The sequence below is a fragment of the Ovis aries genome, chromosome 5, assembly GCF_016772045.2.
Source record: "Ovis aries strain OAR_USU_Benz2616 breed Rambouillet chromosome 5, ARS-UI_Ramb_v3.0, whole genome shotgun sequence".
Lineage (NCBI taxonomy): Eukaryota > Metazoa > Chordata > Mammalia > Artiodactyla > Bovidae > Ovis > Ovis aries.
In genome coordinates this window covers 18845769-18859843 of record NC_056058.1, presented here as the reverse complement: position 1 = coordinate 18859843, position 14075 = coordinate 18845769, and the positions used below count along the sequence as shown (strand labels likewise).

Here is a 14075-nt window from a genome sequence, read left to right as displayed (position 1 = left end):
CTGGTCAGGGAACTAGATCCCACATGCTGCAATTATGACCCAGTGCAGTCAAATAAATAAGTATTAAAAAACCGAGAGAGAGATTTTTGATGGCTAATTTCAAGTCAGTTTGGCTGGGCCATGGGATGTCCAGGTATATATGCGGTCTGACATTCTTCTGGATGCTTCTGTGAGGGTGTTTATGGGTGAGACTGCCATTTAAACTGGTTGAAAGTTAAAGTGTTAGCTGCTCAGCCGTGTTGCAACGACTATAGCCCACCAGGCTCCATGGGATTCTCCAGGCAAGAATACTGAAGTGGGTTGCCATTTCCTCCTCCAGGGGATCTTCCCGACCCTGGGATTGAACACGCCTCTCCTGCATTGACAAGTGGATTCTTTACTGTCTGAGCTACCAGGAGGCCCTTAAACTGATGGATGCTGAGTCAAATGGATCACTCCCTAGGATGTGGGAGGCGGCAGGGGAGCTTCTCTACTCACAGGAAGGCTTGAACAGAACAAATACCAGGCCTCCCCTGAGCAGGAGGGAACCCTCCAGGGATAGGCTTTGGCACTGGCTCTCTTGGGTCTCCACCCTGTGGCCTCCATAATCAATTCCTGAAAGTAATTCTCTGTATTCACACCCTGTTAGTTCTGTTTCTTGGTGAACCTTGAGTAATACGGACCACCAGGTGCCTTGTGGGCGGAGAGAAAGGAGCTTGAACCCTGGCCTCATGGTCCACCAGCCCTGGGTTCCACTGAGCCTCTCTGCTGCCTCAGTTTCCCTACCTAGAAATGGGGACAAGGAAACCTGCTCCCCCAGGCTCCTACCAGAATGAAATCGGACCAAGAGGCCGGGCCTGGCCCAGAGGAGACACTTGATAAACACCAGCCAGCTTGCCGAGTGGGGTCTGCAGCAGGAGGGGAGGAGGTGGGGAGGGGCTGTCAGCAGGGGCTGACCAGGTGCCTGGGAGCAGGGCCAGGGCCTGGGTGGAGCTGGCTGACGTCATGGCTGCAGCTCGGTGTCCTGCCGGCTGACAGGTGCGGCAGGGCGGGGACCTAATCCCCCAGCACGAGGCCATGTGGCTGCAGCCCCCGCTTTCCTGACACCTGAGCCTGGCAGCTGTGGCTCTGCCGGGATTCCAGACATGTGTGTGTCCTGGGGGACCAGGTGCACCTGAGGTCTGGCCTGCCTGTTAGGAAAAGGGGCCATGGACCCGCGCTCTGCTGATGGACAATGTGAAAAGATCAAGAAGAGGGGACTGGAGACCACTGGGAAGCACCCTCGTTTCAGAGCACTGTCTTCATCATCACAGTTCCCACCGGCCAGACTGTGCTGGCGACAGCACGGCGCCTGCCTTGGGCACGGAATCTGAGCGACACAGGAAACTCAGTGACCGCACTCAGTGTCTTCACGTGATAGTTTTTAAGAAGTCAAAATGAATGCAAAATATCCACAAGGAATCAGATGTCAAGATTTCCTTTAGAACTTCCCTGGTTGCCCAGTGGTAAAGAATCCACCTGCCAATGCGGGGGACACAGGTTTGATCCCCAGTCTGGGAAGATCCCACACACTGTGGAGCAACTAAGCCTGTACTACTGAGCCCATGATCCAGAGCCCGGGAGCCACAACTACTGACGCCTGTGTGCCCAAGAGTCCGTGCTCCACAAGAGAAGCCACGGCAATGAGGAGCCTGCACATCGCACCAAGAGCGCAACTGCAGAGAAAAGTCCCATGCAGCAGTGAAGACCCAGTGTGACCACAAGTAAATAAATGAATAGATGAATAAATTTTAAAAATTAAAAAAATTCATTCATTAGAGACATGATCTGATAGGGCTGGAGTTAGCTTGAAACAATTCCCTCTTTAATTGAAATTTTAATCTTAGGACTTCCTGGTGGTCCAGAGGTTAGGGTCCCTGCATTTCCACTGCTCAGGGAACTAAGATCCCACATGCTGCACGGCTTGGCCAAAAAAAGGCTCAGAGAGGAAGCAGAGAAGCCGGGTGCAGAGTGAAGTCCCCACCTCAAACCAGCCCTCCCACTACGTCTTCAGCAAGTCCTGGAAAGGGTCCCAAGAGAACCCCGTTTGAGCCACACCACCATCAACATCCTTCACCAAGAGAGGTGCTGCGATGCCCTTTCCTTCCTAAGCAGCGATGGAACCTGTGGAAATTAACTCACATGCTCTCAGACGACCAACGGGGCCATGGAGCAGCCACGGGGGCAGGCGGAAAACGCTCGGTGTGAAAATGAGACCTGCTGAAACCTGTGGGATGAGGGCGTGGGAAGAAAAGTGCCAGATGCAGATGGCACATCAGGGAAGTTCCCAGATCCATGACCCGATTGGACACCTGGAGGAACAGGGACCAGAAGGGCCAGTGAAACCCCAGGCCCGCAGGGGGAAGGAAGTGACACAGCCTGAGATAAACGGCAAAGCCGAGAGAAATGAGAGGGGAGCCAGAGAAACCGAAACCGGTGCTTTGACAAGAGGGGCCACACTGACAGGCATTCAGCCAGACTGATGAGGAGAAAGTTGGGGGAAGATGCCAGGGACCAGAAGGGGATGTGCCTGCCGGACTTCTGGACCTGGGAAGGGCTGTAGGAGGCGAGGGTTGTAGAAGGATGCTGCGGATGGAGGCAGAGAGGTAAACAGTAGATTAGGTAATCTACACGAGAGGGACCAAGTTCCTGGAAAGACCCATGTTTCCAGCCTGCTGGCTGGAGGCCCTTCGACGCCCGGTTTCCTATTGACGGCTTCCCTCCCTTCATCTCGACACAACCACGCTTGGGAAGTCACAGCATGTTATTTCCGCTGCAGGGAGATGAAAGGGGCCTGCCCAGACACGGCAGAGGCGGGCCTGGGATTTGAACTCGGGTTTCCTGGCAGGTGGCCCAGAGCTCTGTTCCTGGTGACACAATCCCCAGTGTGTCATATGCACACCAAATACTCCCACTTGTTTGTTCCTTTTTTTTTGAAAAACAAGGGATTCCAAGCTCATGAAGTAAGAGAAAACGCGACATACCTTTTTCAGTTTTTCCAAGAAGCAGCACTGCTTTACCCTGTTTAGAAAGACAGGGAGGAAAAAAAAGTCCTGGTTAAATATTTTTAACTTAATTATCTCCAGCTTTTCTCAGAGAAATACTTGGCTGTCACCGAAAATGTGGCATTTGATGTGGAAACAGGCCATGTCCTCCAGAGAAAGGGGGGTTATTTCTGGAGAATCCACTTCATTCTCTCTTTTTAAAAAATATTCTTATTTATTTGGCTGTGCCAGGTCTTATTTGTTGCATGTGGTATCTAGTTCCCTGACCAGGGATCGAATCCAGGTTCCCTGCGCTGAGAGCATGGTGTCCTACCCACTGGCCCACCAGGGAAGTCCCTTTCACTTCATTATTTATAACTAATCCACGCAGGACACACAGTGGTGTTTCTCTGGGGGCGGGGGAGGGGCATCGAGTTTTCTTCTGGAAATTGTACTATTCCATTTTGGGACACAGGGACCCCAAGCCTTGATACTGAACCCAGCCTTGACGTGTGTCAGGCTTGGGGTTTTTCCATGTCTGGTTTTCGGCTTTGATGAAAGCCACGTGCCAGGGTGAAAAAAAGGGAGAGGTGGAAAATGCGATCTGGGGGCAAAGCAATTAACCTCAGGGTGGAAGAGGTGACAGGTATACGGGGGCAGGAAGCCGAGGGATCTGAAGCTGGCCGCCCCAGGCTGAGAGGTCACCCGGAAAGAAAGGAAGTCCCTGTGAGTAGACCCCGGGCGCGGGGTGGGCACCGGTGCTTTAGAGCTGTCATTCTCCAGAGGCTCCGAGTGGAACCCTGGACGGAGCCAACCCTCTGTCTGATGACTGTGCATGGCACAAGAGGCTCTAGGGCAGCCACGTCCAGCTGTCAGGGTGACCCAGAGGCTGAATGCCAGCCTCCACGCTGCTCCCCACGCTGCACCCACTGCCCTGAGAACAGACCACCCGGGGAGGCACTCGCCAAGGCCAGGGGGAGAGGCAAACAGTCACCTGTCCCCTCCACACACAGTTGGTACCAACCTCCCATGGGAGGAGGAGGAGGCTGTGGGCTACGGAGGCCCGTCCTCTTCAGCCACACAGGTATCTCAGCTTGGGCTTCCCGGGGACCCCTGCAGCTGTCAGGCCACCGATTACACCTCACAAGCCAGCAGCTAGGGACCTCTCTGGTGGTCCAGTGGCTAAGACTCTGTACTCTCAATGCAGGTGGCCCTGGTTTGATCCTTGGTGGGGGAACTAGATCTCATGTGCTGCAACTAAGTTTACTAGCCGCAACGAAGAATGACGATCCCGCGAGCTATAACTAAGACCTGGTGCAGCCAAATAAATAAATTGAAAAAAAAAGAAAGAAACAGAAAAGCCGGCAGCTAGCCCACTCTTGAGTTCTAGGAAGGCCCGCCCTGGGGAGGCCAACAGAAGCCCCTGCCCCCTGCTCAGCACAGGCCAGGCTTCCCCAGCTGCAGGCTGGCCTCGGGCGAGGCTGTTTCCCCCTGGCTCCGAAGGCCCCCGGTGGTTTCCAAGAGCTGGCCCCTCTTTTCTGCAAACATTAGCTCTCCACAAACTAACGGCGTTTTTATCCACCTACACAAAGGGACATGCTGCTGCTGCCATTCCTGGGCCAGGGTGAGCCTTTCTCAGTGGCCCCAGGCTCAGGGGGCTGGCATAAGAGGCCACCGGGGAGACCCAGCCGGGTTCCAGCCTCAGGAGGGAGGGGGCTGGAGCAGCTTTCTATAAAGCAGGGGTTCCACCCTTGGCACTGCTCACATTGGAGTCCATCCCTGGCGTTGTGGGGTATGGAGCAGCATCCCTGGCCACCACAAGCTCAACACCAGAAGCCCCCCAGTCTTGATAAACACAGTCATCCCCAGATATGGCCCTGTGTCCTCTGGGGGCAGAGTCTCCCCCAGGTGAGACCTCTGCCTTGAGGCAGTGCTGGGTGAGACACACAGACCTAGAGGGAGGCATCTGGCAGCGGGAGTGCTTGCATCGATCCAGGGAGGTGGGGGAGGTGTCCCCAACTCCTGCTAAAGGAGGGCTCTCCTGTGGCCTGTGGGGTGGGGAGACACACCACTGCCAGGCCAAGTGTGTTGAGGCATTAGGGTTCCGGGGTGCAGAGGTGGCCCCTTACCACCAACCCATGCTCCCCTTGAGGGCTGGGACCCTCCCTGATAGCCTGCCCTAGGAACAGGGCAAAGTCTCGATACCTGTGGACTCTGCGCTTGGGAATCCACCTACAGGCTAGATCTGTAACCCCCATATTGATACTCGGGGGTGGGGTGTGCAGTCATTCGAGGACACAGGCAGAGCAGTGAAACAATTTGAGTCAACAAGAAGCATTTTCCCATCTGAGTGGAACCAGGTGGTAACCAGGGTCCTTTTCCACCATTCAGGGCCACGTTTTTGGCTTTGGGGTTTTTTGTGGGTGATTTTGTATCTAATGGCCCCGAGCATAAAGCGGAAGAGATTGGCCAGGATCCAAGTGCAGCAGGGCAGTGAGGTGCTCAAGGAGACAATAAGTGTATCAAACGAGCTCTGTTCAGGCAAGGGTCACAGCCCCCGCAGTGACTTAATCAAAGAACTGGTGTCAGATCGGGTGTCTCCAAACAGAAATGAACGTCACACGAGGTTGAGTGGGGATTGATCATGACAACAAGGAGACAGAGGCTCTTGGGAGCCTGGTCCTGAGTGTCCCTAGGAGCGGCGTGCCGGGTTCACTAATCAGTGTTTGTGGCAACTGTTTGGCCCAGAACTGCTGCCAGTGATGAAAATCTACTGTTTCCGTGTTTTCTCTTCTTTACGACCACAGAGGGAACACAATTTCATGTTCCCAAATCTAGAGATTAGGAAAAGTCACAAAGATCATCCATAATCCTATCACCTTGATTTTTTAAAAAACATATACACATATCTATCCATTTTTACAAATTCAGGTCCTTTATACTATTTGATTACCTGCCTTTAAAGCTTTTCTTAATTTGCTTAATATCACATCGTGAGGGAACCATTACAGTTAGCGCCTCCCCACCCCCAGCCCCGCCCCATCTTTCAGACTTTTAAAGATGCTAATGTTAGGCTTCCCTGGCGGTCCGTGGGTGAGAATCTGCCTGCCGGTGCAGGAGACACGGGTTCGATCCCTGGTCCGGGAAGGTCCTACACGCTAAGAAGCAACTAAGCCTGTGCGCCACAACTACGGAAGCCCGTATGCACTAGAGCCCGTGGCCACAACAAGAGAAGCCACTGCAACGAGAAGCCCTCTCACCATAACTAGAGAGCAGCCACTGCTTGCCACAGCTAGAGGATAGCCCAAGTGCAGCAACAAAGACCCAGCTCAGCCAGAAATAAATAAGTAAAAAACAAGCAAACAAAAAAGATTCAAACTTGTGTTCACACGTCCAATCACATAAGCTAATTCACCTGTCCGGCATTATCTGCAAAAGTTGCAAACTAGGCTAACTTTGTTGGACTTAAGGAAAAAATGGGACTTATGAATGTGCTTTTGAAAGGGAACTCACTCATAAGTGGGGACTTACTGTATTTTCCCATGCCATCACAAATTCTTCTAACACTTGATTTGGGGATGATTTTAGATGGAAAGAAAAGTGACAAAAACAGCATGGAGAATTGGCACCTGCTCTCAGCCAGCTCTTCCTAAGGTTGTCATCTCACCAAAATGAAGAAATGAACACAGGTGCCTTACTCTAAATTCAGCTCCAGGCTTTATCTTGATTTCGCTGGGCCCCTTTGCCCTCCAAACTATGTCTGTTCTGTTTTGGGTTTCCATCTATAACACTAATGCTATGTTTAGAAACAGGATATTTTTGGATGTACCGTAATTTATATGAGTAGTAGTAGTCCCTTGGACAGCAAGGACATCAAACCTATCAATCCTAAAGGAAGTCAACCCTGAATATTCATTGGAATGAATTCACTAATGCCGAAGCTGAAACGCCAATACTTTGACCAACTGACTCGAAGAACTGACTCATTGGAAAAGACTCTGATGCTGGGAAAGGTTGAGGGCAGGAAAGAAGGGGGCAACAGAGGATGAGATGGTTGGATGGCATCACTGACTCAATTGGTCATGAGTTGGAGCAAACTCAGGGAGATAGAGGAGGACAAGGAAGCCTGGTGTGCTGCAGTCCATGAGAGCTGAACACGACTTAACGACTGAACAAGTATGGTGTATACATTTTGTTGCCCATTATTGGATGTTAAGGCTGGTTATTGTTCTTTTTTAAAATATTAATTAATTAATTTTATTTGGCTATAGCAGGCCTTAGTTGTGGAACTCGGGATCTTAATCTTCATTGTGGTATGTGGGATCTTTAGTCATGGTATTCAAACTGTTGGTTTTGGCATGTAGGATATAGTTCCCTGACCAGGGATCAAACCCAGGCCCCCTGCATTGGGAGCACAGGGTCTTAGCCACCGTACCACTAGGGAAGTCCCATGGATGTTTAGGTTGTTGTGATTCTTTCCTTTACTTAAATCATTATACCACAAAAATCAAATGCACATGAAACAAATATCCAAGCATACGAAATTCTGTATACACCTCTCTTTCCCTCCCCCTCGAGGATGAATTCTTAAGAGTTAACTCTGAGTTTAAGGGCTACCCTCATAGTGCAGTTGGTAAAAAATCAGCCTGCAATGCAGGAGACCCTGGTTCGATTCCTGGGTGGGGAAGATCCCCCTGGAGAAGGGATAGGCTACCCACTTCCGTATTCTTGGACTTCCCTTGTGGCTCAGCTGGTAAAGAGTCCGCCTGCAATGTGAGAGATCTGGGTTCAGTCCCTGGGTTGGGAAGATCCCCTGGAGAAGGGAAAGGCTGCTCGTTCCAGTATTCTGGCCTGGAGAATTCGCAAAGAGTTGGACATGACTGAGCGACTTTCACTGAGTTTAAAGGTATAGAGGACTTGATCAACTCCCAGCTTGGCCTTCAAAAAGATGGCAAAACGGTTCCAGCAGGGCCATCAGGCTGCTCACTCACCCACTGCCTCAGCAGGCCAGGGCACCAAGCTATTTTCTCAGATTCAGACACGTGTTATTTTCTCACGCTTTTTTTTTTCTTGGCTGTGAGCCATGTGTAGGATCTTAGTTCCCCAATCAGGGATTGAACCCTGGCCCTCGGCAATGAAAGCTCGGAGTCCTAACTGCTGGACCACCAGGGAAGTCCCATTACACTCTTTTATTAACGTAGGACATGTCTACAGGAGAGTGTGCAGATGGCTCACATATACATCATGCATATAAAAAGTGTGTGCACCTGGGTCGCCATCGCCCGCATCAAGACAGAACACCTCCGGGACCCCAAAGGCATCCCAGGGCCTCCTCCCCAAGGGAATCACTATTCTGATGGAATTACTTTTTATTCTTCTTATCATTATCATCCTGACTTTTACTTCTGAAGGTGGGAAAGAGGGTACAGATTCTGACCACAGGATGAGCCCATTTAGGTGAGAGGAAGAACTTCCTAGAAGGTTCTAGAAGACAGAGAGCCAGCATCTGCTCAGAGAGGGAGAGGAGTCGGTCTTTCTGGCCCAACTGAGGTGCAGGGAAGGGATGTTGAGCAAATTCTGGCCCTGGCTCTGGGCACTTGTCTGGACATTAGTTCTCTGCTTCTCTGAACCCGAAAGCCCCATCTGTAACACGATGACCCACGACATTACTCTCAGGGTCCAGGTGAGTATGAAATGAGACAAACACGGTGCCCATTGAGGCAGGAAGCACCGATCTAACGATAAAAATAACACAGTGGATGTGACACGCAATACATAGGCATGCCTCACTTTATTTAACTTCATGGATATCAAGTTTTTGTTTTGTTTTTTACAAATTGCATGTCTGTGGCAACACATTCCTGCAGGGAATAAAGAGTGCTACTCTGCACTGAGTCCAAGGAAGTGGGTGTGGAGATGGAATCTCCTCCTGGTAAGGAAGCTGTGGAGACTGTTGAAATGACAACAAAGGACAGAAGGCAGGACACAAACTTAGTGGATAAAGAGTTTGAGAGGATCAACTCCAGCTGTGAAGAAAGTTCTCCTGTGGGTAAAATGCCATCAAAGGGCATTGGACATGATGGAGAAACCATTCATAAGAGGAAGAGGCCATCAAATCTGCAGACTTCATTGTTGTCTTATTTTAAGAAACTGCCACGGCCCCCTCCCTCGCCCACAATGAGGAGGCAGGACCCTCCACCAACAAAAAGATTACAACTCCCTGAAGGCCCAAGATGATGGCTAGTGGTTTTTTCTTTTTTTTTTTTTTCTTTTTTAGCAACAAAGTATTTTTTAACCAAACCCAAATCCTGAGAAGTAGGAGCTGTGGCTCTGGGATCAAGGGCAGGGTGGCCTGGGTCAGTGGGAAGGCCTTGGGTCCTGGGCTGGCATGGGTACAGCTGGGGAGGCCCGGCTTCTGGGTCCCACTGATAAGATCCTCGCTTCCTGGATGGTGGAGCCTCGGTGGGGGAGGGGCTGGGCTGGGGTCACAGGGGATTGGGGTGGGATGGTCATGCTCACTGAGTGTGTACTCTGGATCAGAAACTAAATTTCCCTTCTTCCTCCTGAGAAAGGCGTTATGGCTGCTTTGCAGACCCAGTCTGCAGGGTCCCTGATGTTTCAGGAGACACAGGCTGCTCCCTGGCTCAATCATGAGCCAGGGAGGAAAATTCCCGAAAGCCTGGCTCCTTGACTGTGAGTTTTTATTAGCAGGGCCTTGCTGTATACTCAGGAGTGGAGGGAGGTGGTCACATGTGTGTGTGTGTGTGCACGCGCAAGCACGCACGCAGTTGGGAGAGTGGGTCACTAGGGCAGGGGGTCTTCCCCAGGGAAGCTCTGCCCCCCATGGGAAATCTGTGGTCATCAGGAAGGGGGCTCCTGGTGTCGAGTGGGTGGGGGCCAGGGATGCTGCTCCACACCCTACAGGCCCCAGGCCAGCACCCCCAGAGGATGACTGGCTGAGGTCAGCAGGCCCAGGTAGGGGAGGTAGAGGGATGGGGGTGGGGAACCCAGTCCCGGTCTCTGCACAAGCTCCTCCTGGCCTGGGATTCTGGGCTCCACCTCTGGGTGCCTTTGCCTAAAGCTCTCATCCTGGCTGTTCTCAGCTTAGTTGCTCAACCTCCAAGGGCCTCTCCTAGAAGGCTTAAAAAATAGATCACCTGCTTTTTTTTTTTTTGTCTGAGATGCCTAAGAGCACAGCGTCCAGTGGAGGAAGCTGCCTTGGCAGGGAAAGAAACCAGAAGTGCTTCTCACAGATTTTCACTAACTCTTCTGGGGAGAGAGGAGGGTAATCCCCTTCCTTGGGCACTTCTCTTAGAAGTTTCTCTGCATTCTACTTCTTAGAACGAAACTGGGCTCCAGGGTGAGCACTCATGCCCTCCACCCACTCGGGGCTTTGCAGCAAAAATCCAGCGATTCAGAAGGTTCTCAGTAGGCTGACTCGCTGGAGCTGCTGCTACCACGTGCCCTCAGTCTGCCCAACCCAACAGGGGCCAAGTCCTTACAGCTGCAGGGGACACACCTACAGCTGATGCTGAAAATAACAAATAAACTATATATATATATTTTTTCAGTTGAAAGCTATCCTTATCTTCAGTATTTATGACAGGGTCTCTCCCCCTCAGCTCTGCTGACATCAGAGCTGGCTTATCCTCTGTAGGGGGCGCCATCCTGGGCACTGTGAGGGGATCCGCAGCATCCCTCGCCCAACCCCCTTGATGCCAGGAGCAGCTCCCTCCAGAGTTATGACAATCCCAGATGTCCCCTGACATGGCCAGTATCCCCTGGGGGCAGAGTTGCCTCCACCTCTGTTCCACTGAGAACACCTTGTTGTTGTTTAGTCACTAAATCATGTCTGACTCTTTGCGACCACCAGGCTCCTCTGTCCATGGGGTTTTCCAGGCAAGAGTACTGGAGTGGGTTGCCATATCCTCCTCCACAGGATCTTCCCCACCCAGGAATCAAACCCGAGTCTCCTGTGTCTCCTGCATTGGCAGGCAGATTTTAGACCCCTGAGTCATCTGGGCAGATAAATCGGAGCTGTTTGAGTGGGGGAAAGGGTCTGTTGGTGCCTACCCTCCAGGACTAAATCCCCAAGAACTGCAGACATCTGGGATGAGGAACCAGTCATCAGGGGTTCCCAAAGTTTGGAATCCCTCAACGTGATGCCCCACCCATCTGGTGGAACTGAGGCAGCTGGCTGGGGTGTGGCCCATTGGAGGGGACCCAGGCTACTTCCATGGGCAGCCAGGGTGGGACCCCCGAGTGAGGCTGGCTCGCATCCACAGGAAAGAGAGGCCCAGGCGATCCACAGGCTCAGTGCTCCCGGATGGGAGGGTGGGGTAGTGCATCCGCGTGTTTAATGATGGTAGGAAACAGGAATGAGAGATCCCGTTCCCGCCCTTGGGGAACTTTCTGTTTGGGGGGAGGATGGGAGAAGGGAGGGATTCTCAAGATGCAGAAATAGACGCTCATAGCATAGGATATAAATGCTACCTACTAACACACGTTTTTCTATAAAAGGCCAAATAGGAAATATTTCAGAGTGTCTGTGGCAAAAACTCAACTCGGCAGCTGCCACAGACAACGCGTTGTGGGCATGCTGTGTGCCAATAAAATTTTATTTGCAACAACAGGCAGAGGGCCAGATTCCATTCCCTTGGCTGCAGTTTGCAGAACCCTGAGCTGGAGAGCTGAACAGCCTCTGAGATAAAAGAATGACAGACAGTTCCTCCAAAGGTTAATATAGAATCACCCTCTGACCCTGCAATTCCACTCCCATGCATGTACCCAGGAGATATGGAAACACATGTCCACACAGAAAAGCGTGCACAGTGTCCAGAGCTACATCATCTATAACAGCCAAAAGTGGACAGGACTCAAATGTCCATCAACAGATGATGGATAAACCACCGTGGTCCCTCCACATACGGGAGCATCACTCAGCCATGAAATGGGGTGAAGCCCTGACATTTGCTACCACAGGGACGGACCCTGAGAACACGATGCTCAGTGAGAGAAGCAGACACAGAAGGACACACAGAGTGTGACTCCGCTGATGGGAAACGTCCAGAAGAGGAAAATCCACAGATACAGAGAGTGGGTTCCTGGTTGTCAGGGGCTGGGGAAGAGAGAACAGGGTCTAGGGTTGTTTTGGGGGTGAAGAAAATATTTTGGAATTAGGTAGTGGTCATAATTATACACCCTTGTGAATGTACCAGAAACACTGAATTGGTAAATGGGTAAATTTTATGGTGCGTGCATCGTGTCCGACTTCAGTTGTGTCTGATTGTCTGCAATCCTATGGACTGTAGCTCACCAAGCTCCTCTGTCCATGGGATTCCCCAGGCAAGAATACTGGAGTGACTTGCCACTTCCTCCTTCAGTGGATTTTCTTGACCCAGGGATCGAACCTGTGTTTCCTACATTGCCAGGTGGATTCTTTACCATTGAGCCACCGGGGAAGCCCAAATTTTATGGTATGTGAATTATATCTCATTTTCTTAAAAAAAGGAGTCAAGCATGAGAAGCTTCCTGCAGTATACGTGTCCAGGCCCAGAGCCTGAGGATGGGTAACCCCAGGAGGTTCCATGGGAGGCCCTAGCTGGACAGTCCCTAGAGTTCAAGCCAGGATGTGGGTGATCAGTGCAGAGAGGACAGGGGGCCAATGACTCAAGCCACACAAGTGTGGCCCAAAATGGACATGCCTGCCATGTAAGGAGTTTGGGCCTCTTCCTGGGGGTGGAGGGAAGTTTCCATGCTGGCAGTGATGGGTTCAGGTTGGGAGGATAAAAAGCAGGGCCTCATCATGACTTTTGAGGTTCCTCTCCAGAAAAAAAAATAAACACATTATGACCCCATTGGTGTAAAGACAGATGCATCCAGTCTGGGTTACCATATTCGTGGTTATCTTCTGATGATGCGTTAAAGCATTCTCATGCGCTTCATGGATGAGCAGACCTGGAGCCCAGGTGGGAACAGCCTGGATGAGAACCATGAGAGGGGCCTGGAGGCCATGGTGGGGAAGGAGAGGAACTTAAGTGGTTGAGAAGGTCGGGGAGGAATCAACAAGGATCTGAGGTTCTGGGAGGCTCTCCTCACCCAAACAGAAGTGTAGGTTGCAGCGGAGAGAAGGAGGTGGTCCTGAGACTGGGAAGATGGGGGTGTCTACCCTGTCAGGCAAGGCCACCCCCAGACATATCCTTTTTTCTGAGAAGTCCCTGCAGCCGGAGGAGCAAAGCCCAGTCTTTGAGCAGGGTGCATTCTGGGCTGGGGGTTGGGGCAGGGGGAGCCATGGAGACCCCGGCTCTCAGTGAAGAAGAGTTTGGAGCCGGCCTCTGAGGAACGTGCTTGCTTTAGGAGTGGGGGTCTTCCTGTGACCCTCTATGGCCTTCCACCATCCCCCTGCCCAGGCCCATCACCCAATAGCGTCTCCTCCACAACACTTACTGACTGAGCTGGAAGACTCCTCTCCAAATTCAGTGAAGACACTCAGGGGAACCCCTCACCCTGGTGCGGGGAACATAGTGTCTCTCCCATATCAGATGTCACAGCCCTAACCCCAGACTTCAGAATGCAACCTGATTTGGAGGCAGGGCCATTGCAGGAGTAACACGTGGGTTCGATTCCTGGTTCAAGAAGATCCCCTGGAGGAGGACACAACAACCCGTTCCAGTACTCTTGCCTGAAGAATCCCCATTGGCAGAGGAGCCCGGTGGGCTACAGTCCATGGGGTGGTACAGAGTTGGACATGACTGAAGCGACTTAGCCTGCACACATGCAGGAGCAATCAGTGAAGGTGGGGCCACACCAGAGCAAGGGGGGTCCTAATTCAACATGACTGGCATCCTGATAAGATAGGAATGCTTAGACACAAACATGCACACAAGGAGGAGGCCACATGAAGCCAGAGGCAGAGATCGGGCGAGGTGTACACGAATGCCTCGAGAAACCCTGGGACAGACCCTCTCTCATGGCCTCAGATGGAGCCAGCCCTGCCGACACGTTGGTCTTGGACTTCCGGCCCATGTTGCTGCAAGGGGACACGTTTCTGTTGGGTGTAACTCTGTTACAACA

At 51.7% G+C, this 14075-nt stretch overlaps 1 protein-coding gene across 5 annotated transcripts in view; it reads right to left on the bottom strand.

Annotated features, from left to right (window-relative positions):
• GNG7 (G protein subunit gamma 7) overlaps positions 1–14075 on the bottom strand; it is a 140142-nt gene that overhangs the window by 30071 nt on the left and 95996 nt on the right. For 3 of the 5 annotated variants that reach the window (XM_042250213.1, XM_042250215.1, XM_027969918.2), the window contains one exon: positions 3003–3039. The exons of the other annotated variants lie outside the window; for them this stretch is intronic. The gene's annotated coding sequence lies outside the window, so the exon portion shown is untranslated. The remainder of the gene's footprint in view (positions 1–3002; positions 3040–14075) is intronic. 5 annotated transcript variants of the gene reach the window in all.